Genomic DNA, 19087 nt, shown 5'->3' on the forward strand with positions numbered 1-19087 from the left:
CAATCAAATGGAGAGCTGTGGAATACAGTCTTTTTTCTTTTTTGAAATTTTTATTAGATATATTTCTTTACTTACATTGCAAACATTATTCCGGTTTCCGGTTTCCTGTCCATAAGCCCCCATTCCCTCTCCTCCCCCTCCCCCATATACATAATCCCCCTATACATCGCCCTTACTGTCCCCCCCATATTCCCCTGCACTGGGGGTCAAACCTTGGCAGAACCAAGGGCTTTCCCTTCCCCTGGTGCCCCAACAAGGCTATTCTCTGCTACATATGCAGTTGGAGCCCTGGGTCAGTCCATGTATAGTCTCTCAGTAGTGATTTCCGCCCTGGAAGCTCTGAATGGTTGGCATTGTTGTTTTTATGGGGTTGCAAGCTCCTTCAACTCTTTCAATATTTCTTCTAATTCACCTCAAGGGGGTCCTATTCTCAGTTTGGTGGTTTGCTGCTAGCATTGACCTCTGTATTGAACAAGTTCTGGATGTGTCTCTCAGGAGAGATCTATATCCCTTTCTATGTCCCTTTCAGCATGCATTTTCTAGTTTCATCAACCTTATCTAGTTTTGGTGGCTATATATATGTGGGTCACATGTGGGTCAGGCTCCAAATGGCCATTCCTTGACTCGCTGATCTAAATTTTGCTTCCATATACCCTCCTATGGATATTTTTCCCCTTTTAAGAAGGAGTGGGAATATCCACATTTTGGTCATCCTTCTTCTTGAGCTTCCTGTGGTCTCTGGATTGTCTATGGGTAATTCGAGCTTTTTGACTAATATCCATTTATCAATGAGTGCATACCAAGTGTGTTTTTCTGTGATTGAGTAACCTCACTCAGGATGATATTTTCTAGTTCATTCCATTTGCCTATGAATTTCATGACATCATCGTTTGTGATAGCTGAGTAGTACTCCATTATGTAGATGTACCACATTTTTTGAATCCATTACTTGGTTGAAGGGCATTTGGGTTCTTTCCAGCTTCTGGCTATTATAAATAAGGCTGCTATGAACATAGTGGAGCATGTGTCTTTGTTGTATGTTGGAGCATCTTTTTGGTATATCCACAAGAGAGGTATAGCTGGGTCCTCAGGTAATGCAATGTCCAATTTTCTGAGGAACCTCCAGACTGATTTCCAGAATGGTTGTACCAGTTTGCAATCCCAACAACAATGGAGGAGTGCTCCTCTTTCTCCACATCCTCACCAGCATCTGCTGTCACCTGAGTTTTTTATCTTAGCCATTCTGACGGGTGTGAGGTGAAATCTCAGGGTTGTTTTGGTTTGCATTTCCCTGATGACTAAGGATGTTGAATATTTCTTTAGGTGCTTTTTGGCCATTCAATATTCCTCAGCTGTGAATTCTTTGTTTAACTCTGTGCCCCATTTTTAGTAGGGTTATTTGGTTCTCTGGAATCTAACTTCTTGAGTTTTTGTATATTTTGGATATTAGCCCTCTATCAGATGTAGGATTAATAAAGATCTTTTCCCAATCTGTTGGTTGCCGTTTTGTCCTAATGACAGTATCTTTTACTTTACAAAAGCTTTGCAGTTTTATGCGGTCCCATTTGTCAATTCTTGATCTTAGAATATGAACCAGGGGTATTTTGTTCAGGAAATTTTCCCCAATACCCACGTGTTCTAGGCTCTTCCCCACTTTTTCTTCTATTAGTTTGGGTGTATTTGGTATGATGTGGAGCTCCTTGATCCACTTGGACTTAAGCTTTGTGCATGGTGATAAGCATGGATCGATCTGCATTCTTCTACATGTTGACCTCCAGTTGAACCAGCACCATTTGTTGAAAATGCTATCTTTCTTCCATTGGATGGTTTTGGCTCCTTTGTCAAAGATCAAGTGGCTATAGGTGTGTGGGTTCATTTGTGTGTCTTTGATTCTGTTCCACTGATCTATCTGCCTGTCTCTGTAGCAATACCATACAGTTTTTATGACTATTGCTCTGCAATACTGCTTGAAGTCAGGGATGGTGATTCCCCCAGAAGTGTTTTATTGTTGAATATAATTTTCGCTATCCTGGGTTTTTTGTTATTCCAAATGAATTTGCTAATTGCTCTTTCTATCTCTATGAAGAATTGAGTAGGAATTTTGATGGGGATTGCATTGAATCTGTAGATTGCTTTTGGCAAAATGGCCATCTTTACTATATTAATCCTGCCAATCCATGAGCATGGAAGATCTTTCCATCTTCTGAGATCTTCCTCAATTTCTTTCTTCAGAGATTTGAAGTTCTTGTCATACAGATCTTTCACTTGCTTGGTTAAAGTCACACCAAGAAATTTTATATTATTTGGGACTTTTGTGAAGGGTGTCATTTCCTTAATTTCTTTCCCAGCCTGTTTATCCTTTGAGTAGAGGAAGGCTACTGATTTGCTTGAGTTAACTTTATACCCCAACACTTTGCTGAAGTGGTTCATCGGCTTAAGTAGTTCTCTGGTGGAATTTTTGGGGTCACTTAAGTAAACTATCATATCATCTGCAAATATATGCAAGAATTTGATATAACAAGGCAGGTTGATATCCATGGGAGGCCTCCCCTTCTCTGAGGAAAAAGTAGGTAAAGGATAGGGGGATAGCAGAGGGGAGAAGGAGGGACTGGGAAGAGAGAAAGAAGGGGAAGCTGTGATCTGGATGTGAAGTTAGTAAATAAATTAATTTTCAAGCACTAAATAAGGGTAATCTCTAGGGAGTCCCAGAGACCTGGGATTGGGGAAGTTCTCAGGAGTCAGTGAGAGTAAACTTAGCCAAGATGCCTAACAGTGGGGATATGGAACCTGAAAAGGCCACCTCCTGTAGCAAGACAGAACCTCCAGTGGAAGAATAAGAACACCAACCCATCCACAAAACTATCAACCTAAAACTTGTCCTGTCTAAAAGAAATGAGGGAACAAAGATGGAGCAGAGACTGAAGGAGTGGTCAATCAATAACTGGCCTGAGTTGAGACCCATCTCCATGGTTAAGAAATAATCCCTGACGCTATTAATGATACGGTTACAGAAAGGAGCCTAACCAAAGGAAACTGTCATTAGGACAAAATGACTACTAACAGATTGGGAAAAGATCTTTACCAATACTACAACTGATAGAGGGTTAATATCCAAAATATACAAAGAACTCATGAAGGTAGACTCCAGAGAGATAAATAATCCTATTAAAAATGGGGCACAGAGTTAAACAAAGAATTCTCAGCTGAGGAATATCAAATGGCTAAGAAGCACCTAAAGACATGTTCAACATCCTTAGTCATCAGGGAAATGTAAACCAAAACAACCCTGAGATTTCACCTCACACCAGTGAGAATGGCTAAGAAAAAAAAACTCAGGTGACAGCAGATGCTGGTGAGGATGTGGAGAAAGAGGAACACTCCTCCATTGATGGTGGGATTGCAGACTGGTACAACCATTCTGGAAATCAGTCTGGAGGTTCCTCGGAAAACTGGACATTGAACTACCTGAGGACCCAGCTATACCTCTCCTGGGCATATATCCAAATGATGCTCCAACATACAACAAAGACACAAACATGCTCCACTATGTTCATAGCAGCCTTATTTATAACAGCCAGAAGCTGGAAAGATCCCAGATGCCCTTCAACAGAGGAATGGATACAGAAAATGTAGTACATCTACAACACAGTGGAGTACTACTCAGCTATCACAAACAATGACTTCATGAAATTCATAGGCAAATGGAATGAACTAGAAAATATCATCCTGAGTGAGGTAACCCAATTACTAAAAACACACATGATATGCACTCATTAATAAGTGGATATTAGCCCAAATGCTCTAATTACCCAAGATGCAATGAACAGACCACATGAAACTCAAGAAGAATGTCCAAAATGTGGATGCTTCACTCCTTCTTTAAACGGGGAATGAAAATATCCATAGGAGGAGATAGAGAGGCAAAGTTTAGAGCAGAGACTGAAAGAACGGACATTCAGAGCTTGCCCCACATGTGGCCCATACATATATAGCCACCAAAACTAGATAAGATGGATGAAGCTAAGAAGTGCAGGCCGACAGGAACTGGATATAGATCTCTCCTGAGAGACACAGCCAGAACTTGTCAAATACAGAGGCGAATGCCAGCAGCAAACCACTGAACTGAAAACGGGACCTCCATTGGAGGAATTAGAGGAAGGACTGAATTGGAGGAATTATTGGAAGGACTGAAAGAGCTGAAGGGGCTTGCAACTCCATAAGAACAACAATGCCAACCAACCAGAGCTTCCAGGGACTAAACCACTACCCAAAGACTATACATGGACTGACCCAGGGCTCCAACTGCATAGGTAGCAGTGAACAGTCTTGTTGGGGCACCAGTGGAAGGGGAAGCCCTTGGTCCTGCCAAGGTTGGACCCCCAGTGTAGGGAATTGGTGGGGGGGGCCAGTAATCGGGGGTGGATGGGGAAGGGAACACCCATATAGAAGGGGAGTGGGAGGCGTTAGGGGGCTGATGGACAGGAAACCTGGAAAGAGAATAACATTTGAAATGTAATAAGAAATACCCAATTTAATAAAAATGGAAGGAAGGAAAAAAAAAAGAAAGGAGCCTAACATATCTGTTCTCTGAGAGGCTCCACCCAACAGTTGACTGAAACAGACATAGATACCCACAGCCAAAATTGGTCAGAAACTCTTATGGAAGAGGTGAAGGAAGGAATGAAGGTCCTGAACAGAATAGGACCTCCACAAGAAAGCAGTCAACTAACCTGGACCCCTGAGAGCTCCTAAAGACTAAGCCACCAAGAAAACAGCATAGATAGCGGATGGAGGCCACCGCTACGTATGTGGTAGATGTGTAGCTTGAACTTCATTTGGGTACCTAACAACTAAAGTGGGGACTGTCCCTACAGCTGTACTCTGATTGTGGAATCTGTTTCCCAACAGGGTTGCCTGGTCTGGCCTCAGTGGGAGAAGATGTGCCTAATCCTGCAGAGACTTGACGTGTCAGGGTGGGCGGATACCCAGCGTAAGGGCCACCCTTTCAAAGGAGGAGGAGGGGTAGAGGGGCAATAAGTAAGTAGTTTCAGAAAACTGATGAAAAATATATGCACGTGCCAATAGATGAGTAACTGTGGACATTTAAAAAAAGACAGGTATGTGTTCATGTCTCAGTGATGGGTTCCTCTGGAGATGGGACTAGGAAAAGAGAAAGAGGGTGTGTGATTTGGAAGAATTTTTTTCAAAACTTTACAAATATAGATATAATTTCGGTGCGTTAACAGTATCAGGATTGTGTATGATTTTCTTTTTACTGTTGTGATATTTCTAGCATATCCTATTGTATTAAAGAAAGGAACGCCATCTCTAATTGGGAGAAGTGAAGGGCCTCCAAGGAGAAAAGTGTCCCCCCTGTATAAGGAGGAAGAGAAAGAAGAGGGGCTGTGCCAGAGACATGGGAATAGCAGTGAGACGGGGGAATTGGAGAGATGCAGGATCCTAGAAGGTAATCAAGGAGAGCTCACAGAGAAGGCCTGCAGGAAACAGAGAGCTGGGAAATAGCCAAGGTAACCCTGGTGGGAATGCAGCTCATAGGTAGCCAGAAGAGAAAGAATGAAATAGTGGCCTAAACAGTTCGGCTGATGGTTTGGGTAGGAATAGGAAAGTCACCCTAAACCTCTCGGATTAGAAGTTTTATCACCAGGCAAGCAGGCACTGTTATTTGGCTCCTCCTTGGGTGTTGCTGGTCTGCAGCCAAGGCTAGAAATCACTGAGTGAAAAAAAAAAAAGTGAGTCAAGAAGGCATGTGAATGTGGGGTGCTTTCCTAAGTTTGACAAATTAGATTGTAAAATATCAAAGTGTCAGGAAAGATGTAAGAAAGCAGTGGAAGGAAACTCATGACTTAGGAAAGAGGAAGGCAAAACAAAACAAACAAGCAAGGAAACAAATCCCCTAAGACTATAAGGTTTTCATTATCGTGGCTGGCACTTGACGCACTCCGCCCAGGCATTACCACTCTTCCTCTACTGAGCCTGGTACACTAAGTGACACTCACTCAGGTCAAATGAGTAGCGATCTCCAAACCACTGCCAGTGTGTCACCTTAAACTGTGGAGTGAGGTCTTGAAGGCAGTGAGCAGATGCAGAGTCCAAGACACAGCTGGATGAGTCAGCTAGACGGAAAGGAGGAATCTACACGCTATGGCAGATGCAGATCTGAGCCGAAAGAGAACGCAAGGAGATGGGTGGATGGTGGCAGTGTGCGCAGATGGAGAGAGTCGCAATATAGCTGTGGAGCAAAGGGAAGCTGGGCTCACAGATGACTTCCTTCAGCATGTTAGTAACACGTGGGAGAGCACAAGGACATTCACCAGTGGGAACGCCTGTGACTTAGGAAAGCAGAAAGTCTTGACTGGATAACATGTGGATTAGTCATTTAACCTGTGCTGTAGCCTACTTCTGCTGTGCGGCTGGAGCACAGACGTGTAGGAACCACAAGGAAAACTAACAGCTTCGCATCACCAGAGGTGATCCTCTTTTCATTAGCTGTTAAAAGAGAACGGTTACTCAACTGAGTGACCCCCAGCCTTACAAAGGTCACACAGAAACACAATCACCAACTTCTGGTGGCTTGAGACGGTTTTCACATTTGAATATATGATGACGTACCTACCACAAGCATCCCATTAAGTTTTGGGTTAGCTAATTTCCCCCCAAATTCAGGCAAATATAAAAGTTCTGAGCACATCTGATAGCAAGACAAGGCTAGACTACGATGTTCAACGGTGCTTGGCCACTAAGCATGCCTGCTTTCTGCCAGTGGAGAGGATACGTGTTAGTTTGAAAATGAACAGGCATTATACACTCTCGAAGATAATTGTGACCAACGGTGCACCTCAGTCATCAGAAGTCTGCACAGCCTGTGCACGGCAGAAAACCAGCTGTAGACCATGGTTTCATGTGCAGGACACGTTATCTAGTAGCTCACATTAAGCCCATGCAGGTGCCTCTTCTAATGCACGAGGATTGCCCAACCCGTCAGGAGACTTTCAGTAGCTTCCTGAAGTGTGACAGAAGGCCACTGATGAATGTGATTTGCCGGTTATTGTAAAGTGTCAATCAAATCAAAGGAAGAAAGGGCAATGTTTCAATGATTAGGAAAAAAACTCAATAGCTTGTTCAAAATAACGGCCCTTTGACTTACATAATATAACAACGGGACACGGCATTAATCAATGGCATCAAACGTTGCCCACTCACCTATTCATTCTCTCTCTCTCTCTCTCTCTCTCTCTCTCTCTCTCTCTCTCTCTCTCTCTCCCTCCCTCCCTCCCTCCCTCCCTCCCTCCCAAAAATACAATAAAATAGCATTCAGATGTGCAGCTTATTTGAAGAGATAAATTCTTCATTTGTGAAAAAGCAAAAATCGTGGGTGGATGAGGATGCTGGTGTTTCTGTGCTCTTTTGATGTGGCTGGGCATAAAGCAGAGCCCTGGAAGTTTTGTTGTGTTAAAAAAAGAAAGAAAGCAAGGCGTCCTTTCAGGGTCCCTGCTCATACTTTCTTGACCATTTTCCTCTGACTCCTCCTCCTTCTCAGGGAAGGTGTGATTCAAATCCCTAGAGCCCCCTCAAGTATTGTCAAGCAGCTGCTCCCTGTTGCTTCCTGGGAAATAAGGAAAGAAATTTGACACCGAGCCTCTCTTGGCTACTGTGAGAAATACCATCTTTGAGGTCATTGGACTTAAAGGGCGTTTTTATTATTGTTTTGTCTATTTACTGGTACAGTCCTGATGGAAGAAGGTTCCCCATCATGCAAAACGAATCTGGAGGGAAATCAGATATTTTCTTGTCCACCTCTTCTCTGCATTCCGATTCCCCCAACTATCTCTGTCACCTTGTAACACTGGCAGGCTCTGGACCTTTTGCACGCTGGAGAAAATTCACTGTTTTGCCTCCAGCAAGGAACATGCATGTTGCAACACTGACTCCTCCTCTAGTGAAGAAAGAGTGAACAAGTGCACCGAGTTGAGCTTCTTCTCAGAGACACGCGGCTGGCGACTGCGGAGCAGAGGCTAAAATCCCCAGACGCCGGGTCTTCTGGGCTGGGCTTTCCCCGCCTTCCTGCTCTGTCTCACTCGCTCCTCTCCTGCGTTCTGGATTTTACACGGGGCTCAGGAAACAGCTTTACCTGTCAGAGACAGAGCTCACGTCCTTTGCAGGAAGTGCACAGCCTCTGGTATGGCAGACTTTTCTCTCCAGCAGAAGTGAGTACCCAGGGCAGACAAGGATACGCTCAGCCAGGGGTGGTGCGGGCGGGCGCTTTCCGGGGTCGTGGGTTCGAGGCCCCGAGTGGGAGCCGAACAGTTGGCTGCAGTCGCGGACAGTTTGGGAAAACGCCAACCAGCAGCCAGAGCCCGCGGGCGCGAGGAAATCCCATCCCGTGCTGAGAGCGTACCTAAAGCCAAACCTTAATGTCCCTCTCCAGAAAAGCTAAATATATGCCAAGGTACTGGCCACCCAACCCAGGTTTAAAACTGCTCTCGGCCGGCGTATTTTAAAATAAACCCTGCAAGCGCGCCCTTGCGATCGAGTTTCGGCGGCGTGATTGTGGGGTTGCAGGTGGTTAGGGTCGGAATGAAAAGCTGGGGAAACAGCGGGGAGGTGGAACGGGCTCAGGCAGGAGACGTGGTGGCAGCCAACTTGGATAGTCTCCTGCCGGCTGCACAGCTGGGTGCCAGGTGAAGGTACAGAGTCACCTGAGCTCCCACCCCCACTCCCTGAGGCAGGCTGAGTGGTGGCTGGGTAGCGCGCAAGGAATTCAAGCCCTACGGTAGAAGCTAGGACACTCCGCTGGAGCAAAGAGCAGGGGATCAGGAAGAAGGAGGATAGACTCCAGGAACCCAGACTGCTGAGGCAGGGAAAGGCAAGGGCTGTAGCTGTGTAGAAAAATATCCTGTTAGTGACCTCTACCTGTGTGGTAGGGAAGCAACCCATGTTTCCTTAATAACAAGCAACTTGGCGTTTTTTGTGATTTAACTTGAAAATCTTTGCAACCTGTTATTAATCTCACGGGAGGGTGGGGTGGGTGGGAGAGTCCTTTAATCTTCATTCATGGAATTGGCTGGAAAAGATTTCCCACCGGGGTGTCTTGACCAATCCTAGCTCTGCCTCCCTTGGCTCTACAATCAGTGTTCACCTACTCCTGGCCTCAGTTTACTCTGCGTACATTTAGGGAAACTAATGGTTCTTGCAGCAAGTGCTTAATGGAATAGAGGTGCTGAATAGAGCAGGAGACCAGAACATTCTGATGTTTTTGCTTGTTTGTTTCTGTGTTTGGATGTGGTTTGTTTGTTTGTTTGCTTCAGTGGCTCTTTCAAAGTAGGGGTCCTTTTGAGAATTGATTGCGAGTCATTTCCCCAGGGTAGAAACTGTACTTAAGGGACAGATGAAGAGTTTTATATGGACACCCTTTGTTGACCGTGTCTGAAATTCCTTGACTTTGAGGATGCTGCATCAAGGCACACTCCACCAAGCTTCTGCTGGTAGCTGTGCTGGGCATGGGAATAACTGGTGGTGTTGGGAAGGTCTGAGGTAACTGCACTCTTGGGAGAGACCGCATGCCTTCCTAGCGGGACCCACACAGAGTGCATCCTCCATGGCCTCATCAGTCTGTGCGCTTCCACGGGACCTCTCCTCTCAACTCTTAATGGCCTACCCTAGAGCAGTGGTTCTAAACCTTTCCGATGCTGAGACCTTTTTAATACAGTTCCCAATGTTGTGGTGACCCCCAGACATAAAATCATTTTCATTGCTGCCTCATAACTGTAATTTTGCTACTGTTATGAATCTTAACACAAATATCTGTGTTTTCCGATGCTCTTAGGTGACTCCTGTGAAAGAGTTGTTTGACCCCACCCCCAAAGGTTGATCATCACTATTCTGGAGGTTTCTGTCCACAAACAGCTCTGGAAAGCAGACTATTGGGGAGGGAGTCAGTGTCCACATGAACCAATGTCCTTCAGGGCAACTGGCTGGGTGTCAGAGCTCTGGGCCAAGGCTTGGTTGGAGACAAAGCTTGATTTGCTCTCCAAGCACAGTGTAACTAAATACTTTGGGCATATGCATTTTGTACAGAGCATTGAGTCTAGTGCAAAGGTCTAGAGCATTAGTAAGGTTGGAGAACCACTGGCCTATAGGGTCTCACACCTTCCAGTAACTGGAATCTTCTGCTAACAGTACAGAGGGTGCCTAGCAGAAAGCAGGAGGCATTGCAGCCTGAGAGGCTGCGCTTCAAATTGTAGCTACAATTCAGCAAGTACTAGAGTTCTCTGAGCCTCTCTTTTCCTGGCTACAATATGGGGAATAATTCTGTTTTTTCGAGTGTGGTTGTTGAGTAACTACATCATGCCTGACCCGTGTTCGGTGATCAACTGTTCTCATTAATGTTAATGTGACATTGCAAGCGCCCACTGGTCTCATGGCTTTTAGAGCAGCTCACTGTCTGCCCGATGGGGCTTACATTACCAGGAGACCGAGTGGCACCAGCTCATTAGTCTCTAAGATGAGAGAGAGGGGTTCAGAACTCAGGGTCAAGTTTACTCTCTGAACTTAGATATGGCAAGCAGAGCTCTGTGTACTGGCAACAAGTAAAACACTTCCAGATTGGCATGGATTCTCAGAGCCTTTCTTCCTTGTCCTTTTTGGCCTATGATTTTGAATACAAAATAACCATCTTTGTCTATATCTACAAAAAGTTGAATATGAAACCAATTGGATATAAGTCCCCTAGATCTATCCCCAAATGCACAGAGACTACAAGTGTCTCTGTGGGGATAAATGGCTCGACTGCTGTTTCATTGCTTGGCACAAGTTAAGATTTTAACTCCACTTAGAGTCTGCCCCCACCTGTCAGGTTCAAGGAGAAGACACTATCGAATCTTAAAAAGAAGGAAATAGCTTATGTGTAAACCTCGATGTTCCGCGTGTTCTTCAGAGCGCTTGTGTGCAAAAGACGATAATATTGATACCCACTACAGTGTGTCAAACACTTCCATACAGAGCCTCGGACTGTTCTCACGGAAACACTAAAGGTATGAGCTACGTGTAAAGATTTATAGGAAAATGCAAGCATTTACTTAATCAACCCAGCCCGCACAGTTTGGTGGGAGCCCTGGTCTGTCTGACTTTGAAATCCATTTTATTTCCCGTTATCCATTGCAGCCAACCTTCCCAATATCAGAGCATTGCGTCATGCCAACTGGACTTGGATTGTTCTCAAGGGCAGGGACAACCACATGTGGTGGATGGTTTTACTTGACATGAACACACACTACACTTGTGGTACATATTCACAGCAGCAAACCACTTGTGGGTGGTAATTTTCCTGTCTCTTCCCAAGCTCCACTGGTAAATTCCAGAGAGGTGATAATCAGTATCAGGAGATGACGCTGAGGTTGGCTGGCTGTCACTCACTTCCTGGGCCGTTCTTTCAAGTTCAAAGAACTCCGAAACTTTTATTTTCTACTAGCGTTTGGGTCAAGACACTATTTACATTTGCTTCTTGTGTTAAAGATTCATTCATTCAGTCATTCATTCAGTCATTCATTCATCATTCTGCTGTCCTCTACTATGTGCGTGGTTGTACAATGGAAGAAAACGCAGAAATCTGGCTTCTGTGGAGCTTTTATGTGAAGAACAAAAGTAGTTCGCAGGTAGGCGAAGAAACACATAGAGATCATTCAGGGTCTGGTGAGGCAACCCCATGGGGAAAGACATTTGTCATGAAAGTCTGGAGACCTGAGTTCAATCAGTGGAAATGTAGCAGGAAAGAACCAAATCCACAAAGCTGCCCTCCACAGGAATGCTGCGTCAGACATGCATACAAGCATACATGGTGCATATACGTAAAGAACGACGATAATAAATAAATCTATCTCAAAGATCATTCCAGCTATTGATAAAGAAAATACAGAGATTATAGAACCACATGGGGTTCTTGAGTACTTGAAATAAAGCTGATTCCTAGAGAAAAGTGCTTGTTTTGTAAAACACTCTAAATTCCAAACATGTAGCACTCCATACACACACACACACACACACACACACACACAAAATCAAATTTGTCCCTAATCTTAGTTTGTGTATTAAAATTATAAATTTTATATAAACTGGTTTAGGTAAAAAAAAAGTAATCAAATTCAGCTTTTAATTTGTTTTAATGTGGCTTAATGGCAATTTTAAATCACATTACCTAATGACTTACATTACATTTGCTTAACACAACACTACTTAAGACTGATATTTGAGCAAGATGTAATAGGAATATCTGTCTCCCCCTTTATCCTGGACATATCTCTTTTCTCTAGGTTTGACTAACATTCTTCTCATGTCTATTCCAAATTCAGTTACTTGATGAATTAAAAGAGTTAAAAAAAAAAGAAAGAAAGAAAGAAAGAAAGAAACCCTCATCTCATCCCTCATTCTCAGGGTATCCAGGTCATATAGTTAAAGCAATCCCCTCATGTTGGTATTAGATTTGATAAAATTAAATCTGTGGCTACATTTGTCACCAGAGTACAGTCCCTTGTATAGGGAAATTGGGAAATCTCAACAAGTTCTTCCACAATATCCAATGACCAAAGGAACATTTAAAAAAAAAAACCCACTGGATTTATACCTTTATCTTTAAGCTGCTTCGTAAGATGGTGCATCTGTATCTTGTAGCCCTTTGGGAGGCCGAGGAGATGGTAACTAGGATTGCACACGCATGTGCAAAACTCCTTGGGTCATCTCCTATGGCAATAAGTGTTTTCTCTTACTGATTAAAACAGCTGGAACAAGAAGCAGCCTGGATCTCTGGAAGGCCAGCTTCAGGAGCGTCACAGAGGCCGCCTTTGGTTTCTTTGTTCCCTGGCTAAAATGGCACTTGAGTATGTCACAGAAAGAAAGATATAAATTTTTTTTTGCCTGCAGTTCCATTTACTGAAAAGGGAAGGACAGCCCGACGCTAGAATGGGAAGAGGCCTCTGGCTTGGGAGGTCAAACATCAGGAGTCAAAGATTGTCTCTTCCATTGGTTAGGGTATTATGCTCCCCTTCTTTCTTCCACTAATACCAGATTAAGCTTAGACTTGACATAATAAAATGGCAAGGAAGATGATAATGGAGAAATATGCTATAAAAATTATCCTGGTTATATCACTGATAGACTGAGTTCTGCTAGACTCTATAACCATTTACCAGCAAGGAAATATTTTTGTTGTGTAGATAGAGCAGAACAAAATACAAAATGCTCTTTGGGGCATACAAATAAAAATTCACAAATGTTCTTTCCCACTGGAATTCTAAATCTTGGAGGAAAGGTTTTAGAAATGGCTGATTTGAGTTGAAGAAACGTCAGTGAACGTTGGCGAATAAACATTCACAACATATATACACACATATATGTTATATATGATATATTGCTGCAATATATCATATAATATGTACTACTATTTTACATAATAGATTATTATCACGCATGTGGAATATATTCTCTGGTATGGAAAAGGCATTGAGCATAATTGGACAGTAGCAGTGTAAGAGAACATTCCCTGGTTATTAATGAAGGACGTAAGCAATTAGACTTCAGGGATCCTGGAGGATAGGATCCATGTAAATTCTAACGTTCATTCCTGATGAAAGTTGGGTGTTGGGATGAGATTAGACATCACAAAAGGAAACACAAGGAGACGTGGGACAATGGAAGCAGGCATGGTGAGTTTGCTGATGTGGTTAAAAAAACCAACAGGTTTTTCAGTGATGCCCATGGCAGACCGAGATCTTAGAATTGCCCAGAAAGCTTAAAAACTGCTGATGCCTCAGCCCTGTCTCTCTAGCCTTCTCTTCTTCAATCCCGGATTGAAATCTAGCTATCAGCTATCAGTGTTGGTTTGTTTTTAATTCCATAAAGTGTTCTAATGTGAAGTCAGAATTTGAACACCATCACTATAAGAGATAAAAGAAATTCTTCGAAAGGCATACAATGGACAAATAAGGAATACCATCTTTGGTTCATAGAAATACCTATGTATTAGTACATAGACTTCCAAATAATTACCAGCTATGATCCTGTCTCCTTGGATAGTGCATCTAAAGCCTCATTTTGATTGACCCTTTCTGTGTGCCTTGTGTGCTTTGGGTGTGTGCCCCAGAGTCCATCCCAGCGAAGTGTGGGCAGTTGGTAGCTTAGACTTGGTTTTAATCATCAGGATGTGCACAGTCACTTCATGGCTTTATTGCCATGCCCATTAATATCCAAGGTGACTATTCTATAATAATCTATAGCTCCTTTCCTTTCTTCAATTTTACAATTTGGGAAATGGATGTTAATGACTTGCCCTGGGCCATGGTATTGGCTGGAACAGAGTGACAGAGATTAGAGTCCTAGCTTCTGAATTTCCTAAATTGTATTAGGTTTCCAAAGAGAGTCTGCCTAGCCTCCTGTTAGTGACAGAAGTCTCTGTTTCTAGCAGTGTTATTTCTTACATAAATGAATGTTTGTTACACATGGGTAGGTAAAGATTACAAACTCCCTTAAGCTGGCAGCGCTGGGATACTATGGATATCCGCTGCCAGAAAGCAGCCTGACAATACCCCATGAGGCTCGGGTCATTACTCAAGTGATACTTGGTCATGCCTACTTATAACTCAAAGCTCTTTTGTGGGACGTGAGGACTCTGGCTGTATTCTTGCTGACTTCAGGGTCTCACAAAGTTGCTGATCTTTCTTGTTGTTGATATTAACTCTTTCTTATACAAGAAAGAAAGGAAAAGAAATGAGAGAGAAAGATGAGAAAGAGAAAAAGGGAGGGAGAGAGAAATAAAGAGCCATCTTTCTACAGCTGTACCTTTAATTTTATTTATCCTTACATTTTTAGATTTATTTATTTCATTTTGTGTTTATGAGTGTTTTGTACATGCACCACATGCCTGCCTGGTGCCCAAAAAGGTTGGAAGAAGGCTGAGTGATTGGGGGAGGGGTGCTATGAGCTACCACAGGGGTGCCAGGAACTGAAGTTATGTCCTCTGTAAGAGCAGCAAGTTATCTTATCCTGTGCCATTTTCTAAGCCCCAATTTTTCCTTTCTTTGATCCACATTCATTTCCTGTGTGTCCCCTTGTGCTTCCTCTAAACGCTCCTCAGTACCATTTTGTATCCTCTCTTAGACCTCCCTCTAGTCTCAGACTTTAAACTATTTATACCTAGATATAAAGCCTAAGATGGACGGAGAGACAGACAGACGAGAACATTACGAAGTAGGATCTACCGCTGAATGAGAATATGTGGGACATTTTGTTGTTGTTGTTGTTGTTGTTTGTTTTGTTTTTTTCTTTTTTGAGTTTGGTTCATCTTGTTTCCTATACTCCTTTCCAGATCCAACAAGTTTCTCAACAAGTTTCATGATTTCATTCTTTTTTCAGCTGAATAAAATATTAATGTGTGTGTGTGCAACCTTTATTCATCTACTCATGGGCATCTAGGCTGGTTCTACTTCCTTGCTCTTAACAAATATGGATGCAATTCCCTCTGTGAAGAATGTGGAGACCTGTGTGTATATGCCCAAAGGTAGTATAGTCACATGATAGTCATATTTGTAATTATTTTTTGAGAAATCTTTAAATTGATTTATACACCCACCAGAGATAAATAAAGTTCTTTTTTCCCTCATGGTATTTGTTATTAAGTTCCTTGATGACGGGCATTCTGACATAAGGTAGATGGTGAGATGTTATCTAGAGGCAGTTTTGTTTGTTTGAGACAAGGTCTTAGTATGTAGCCCTGGCTGAACTTAAACTCAGAGACCTGCTTGCCCCTGCCTCCTGAATACTGAGATTAAAGGCATGTACCACCATTCCCAGCACAAATTCGTTTTAGTCTGCATTTCCCTAATGGTTAAAGATATCAAACACTTTTTTAAAAACACATATTAGCCATTTGTGCTTCTTCTTTGAGAATGGTCTGCTCATGTTCTTAGTCTATTTCCTGACTGGCAAGTTATTGGGGAGGGGGTTTATTTTATGTGTGTGTAGTGTTTAACTCTGCAGTGGGTTTAAATTCTGAATATTAGTCTCGTGCCAAGGCTTCTCTCTCATTCTGCAGGCTGTTTGTTTGCTCTTCAAGCTGCACTATTTTTTTTAAAGGAGTACTGTCTACAAGTTAGGTTTTTGCGAATGGTGAGACTGGCATTTCTTCTAAAGGATGATAGAAAAGGCCAGCCTGTCTCAAGAAGAATGGCAGACTCTTCAAGGCAAGAAGACAGGTCATTTTACATTGGCCTCAAATGCTTTTCTCTTTCTCTATCTTCAAATCCATTACTAACGTAAGAACAATCACCAAAAGCTTTAGCTATGGCAAAAAGCAAGCTCTAAACCAGTGGTTCTCAACACTGGTTGCCTAGGAGGATCACCTTGGGAGCCTTAAAAGTTACCAGTAGGCCCATTGAGTCAGTTCTGGGAATGGGGTCTGAGAGTCTGTATTTATTTATAGTTCTCCACGTGAGGATGGCATGCATTCCTAAGAATTGCTTCTCAGCAATAACCCAAATCTTAATTACCTTGTATCTGTATCTTTTATTGCTTGTTTTAAGTCACATGACTGAGAAATCCAAACCACTCTTTCCTGTGGCAATTTCATTGTGCTTCATTTAAACATGTATGATTTTCAGCACAATATTAAGTTTTCTCTCTTTCTCTAAGCAGACTCCGACCTCAAAGTCACCCCCAATGACCTTATGATCAAACATTCTTATATATAATTTAAAAGCCAGATTGCCAGAAGGCTAATAATTATGAGATGGAAATATGAAGGTTGAGCCTGCCTGCCACCCATGTATTGAATTTCTCAATTGCTGTGTTGATCTTTAGCTGACCAAGACTTGCTTTCACATCATGGTCATTATCGGGTCAATTAGCTCCATTCTTAGCATACTCACACCCTTATTAAAAGTATTATGACAGTGGTAGTTTCCAAAGACTGTCATGAACAGGTTTTACCAAGTTAACTTGGCCAAGAACTAACTAGGTTGTGTAATGACATTTCAGACCTCGGAGGGGGAGAAAAAAACAATCACTTGGTTTTCAGAGACTTCCCACAACAAACTAAGCAAGAAGAATAATGAAGATTTATTTGGAAATAGTTTCAAATCACCCTGTATATCCAAGCCTTTGGGATGCAGAGGATAATCCTAAAACCAATACCCACACTCTAGCTGAGTATGAGACTCCAGCCCTTCTCAAGAAGTGTGTTAAACAGTGCCAAGCAACCAGAGCTTCCAGGGACTAAGCCACTACCCAAAGACTATACATGGACTGACCCTGGACTCTGACCTCATAGGTAGCAATGAATATCCTAGTAAGAGCACTAGTGTAAGGGGAAGCCCTAGGTCCTGCTAAGACTGAACCCCCAGTGAACTAGACTGTTGGGGGGAGGGCAGCAATGGGGGGAGGGTGGGGAGGGGAACACCCATAAGGAAGGGGAGGGGGGAGGGGGATGTTTGCCCGGAAACCGGGAAAGGGAATAACACTCGAAATGTATATAAGAAATACTTAAGTTAATAAAAAAAAAAAAAGAACAGCAATACCACCCAACCAAAGCTCCCAGGGACTAAACCACCATCCAAAGAGTACACATGGACAGACCCATGGCTCCAGCAGAGGATGGCCTTGTTGGGCACCAATGGGAGGAGAAGCCCTTGGTCCTGCAAACGTTGGAACCCCCCCAGTGAAGGTGAATGTCAGGGTGGGGAGGTGGGGGAATGGGTGGGGGAACACCCTCACAGAAGAAGGGGGAGAGAGAATGGGATAGGGGTTTATGGGTGGGAAACCAAAAAAGGGGATACCATTTGAAATGTAAATTTTAAAAAATCCAATAAAAATGTTAAAAAATAAAAAAAAAGAAGTTGTGTTAATGTAAAGCAGTTAACCATGGTTTTAGATTAGACTTAACCGGAGAGTGAGAAGGTGAAAATCATGAGCCGTCCTCCTGTCCTTGGGGTTCTGAGCTGGCGAGATTAGTAGTGAACACAGACACTGTTGAAGAGGTTTCAGGGAGACAGATGGGCAGAGCTCCGTTGTTAACGAAGCAGCAGGAACATCTGACAGTTTTTTCTCACTCCCTTTCCATGTGTACAAGCTCTACAGGGGCCCATGATTAGAGCTAGAGATGGAGTCAGGATACTTTGGGGGAATTTATATTCCAGCAATAAAATAACATAGGTGTACATTTTTAAAAAACATCAAATAAGAATGTAATGCTAAGAAGCAAAAGAAGGTGAAGTTTAGTAACTAGAGGCTTATTGGTTTCAGTTGAAATAGGCCTGCATGAGTTCCCTCTCTTGAGATCTGTATTCTAATTATCAGACCAATACCATGAAGAAAAACCATATAAAAATCTGAGAGAAAGATGGCTCCAGGAAGAGGTAATGTCAAGAGTATGACATATATGAGCAAAACGAAGGAGGCTAGTGTGAGTGGACTCAAAGGGACTAAGACAGGCATGGAAAGAGATCATAGGACATCATAGGATCAGTGTCTAAGATCAGAGGGCAGAGTTAGGATTTTTAATTGCCCTGAAGGAATCACTGGGAGGTTTCTAGGCAGGGAAAGAGTGAGATTTAAAATACAGTTTTAACATCACTGTGGTGACAGACTGTGAAGCAGAAGCAAAGGGAGCATGGGGTGTTGGTGTGAAAGCAACTGAGAGAATAGGTTGGGTTAAGCGGCAGTGATAGAGAAGAGGGGTGTCAGATCGAGTGTACAATTTTGGAAGTTGAAACAGCATAACTTCAAAATGTCCAGGCTGTGCTAACAAACCTAATCCTGTCTCATATAACTGTTCCCACCCAATCCCAACTAGAACCATTGGGACTGAACTAAATCTAATAGCATATAGTACTGCTTAGCAGCACTAATAGTTTGGGGCTTCTCTTCTTCAACCACAAGAAAATAAACTCCATCCAAGGAGAAGTTTCTGTTTGCTGTTTATTACCTTCTGACTGTAAAAATTCCATCCTGTGTCAAGACCAATCTCATAGGGTTGTGGTTTTGATTACAGTGTTTCTGGCAAGCGCTGGAGTGGACACATTCAGAC

The 19087-nt window shown here is 42.9% G+C and overlaps 1 protein-coding gene across 9 annotated transcripts in view; it reads left to right on the forward strand.

Moving 5' to 3' along the window:
• The first annotated feature begins 7558 nt into the window (after positions 1–7558).
• Positions 7559–19087, forward strand: part of Prlr (prolactin receptor) — a 180685-nt gene continuing 169156 nt past the window's right edge. For 2 of the 9 annotated variants that reach the window (XM_087616224.1, XM_087616254.1), the window contains exon 1: positions 7718–8225. The gene's annotated coding sequence lies outside the window, so the exon portion shown is untranslated. 9 annotated transcript variants of the gene reach the window in all.

This window comes from Rattus norvegicus, chromosome 2 (assembly GCF_021556685.1).
Source record: "Rattus norvegicus strain SHRSP/BbbUtx chromosome 2, alternate assembly SHRSP_T2T, whole genome shotgun sequence".
Classification (NCBI taxonomy): Eukaryota; Metazoa; Chordata; class Mammalia; order Rodentia; family Muridae; genus Rattus; species Rattus norvegicus.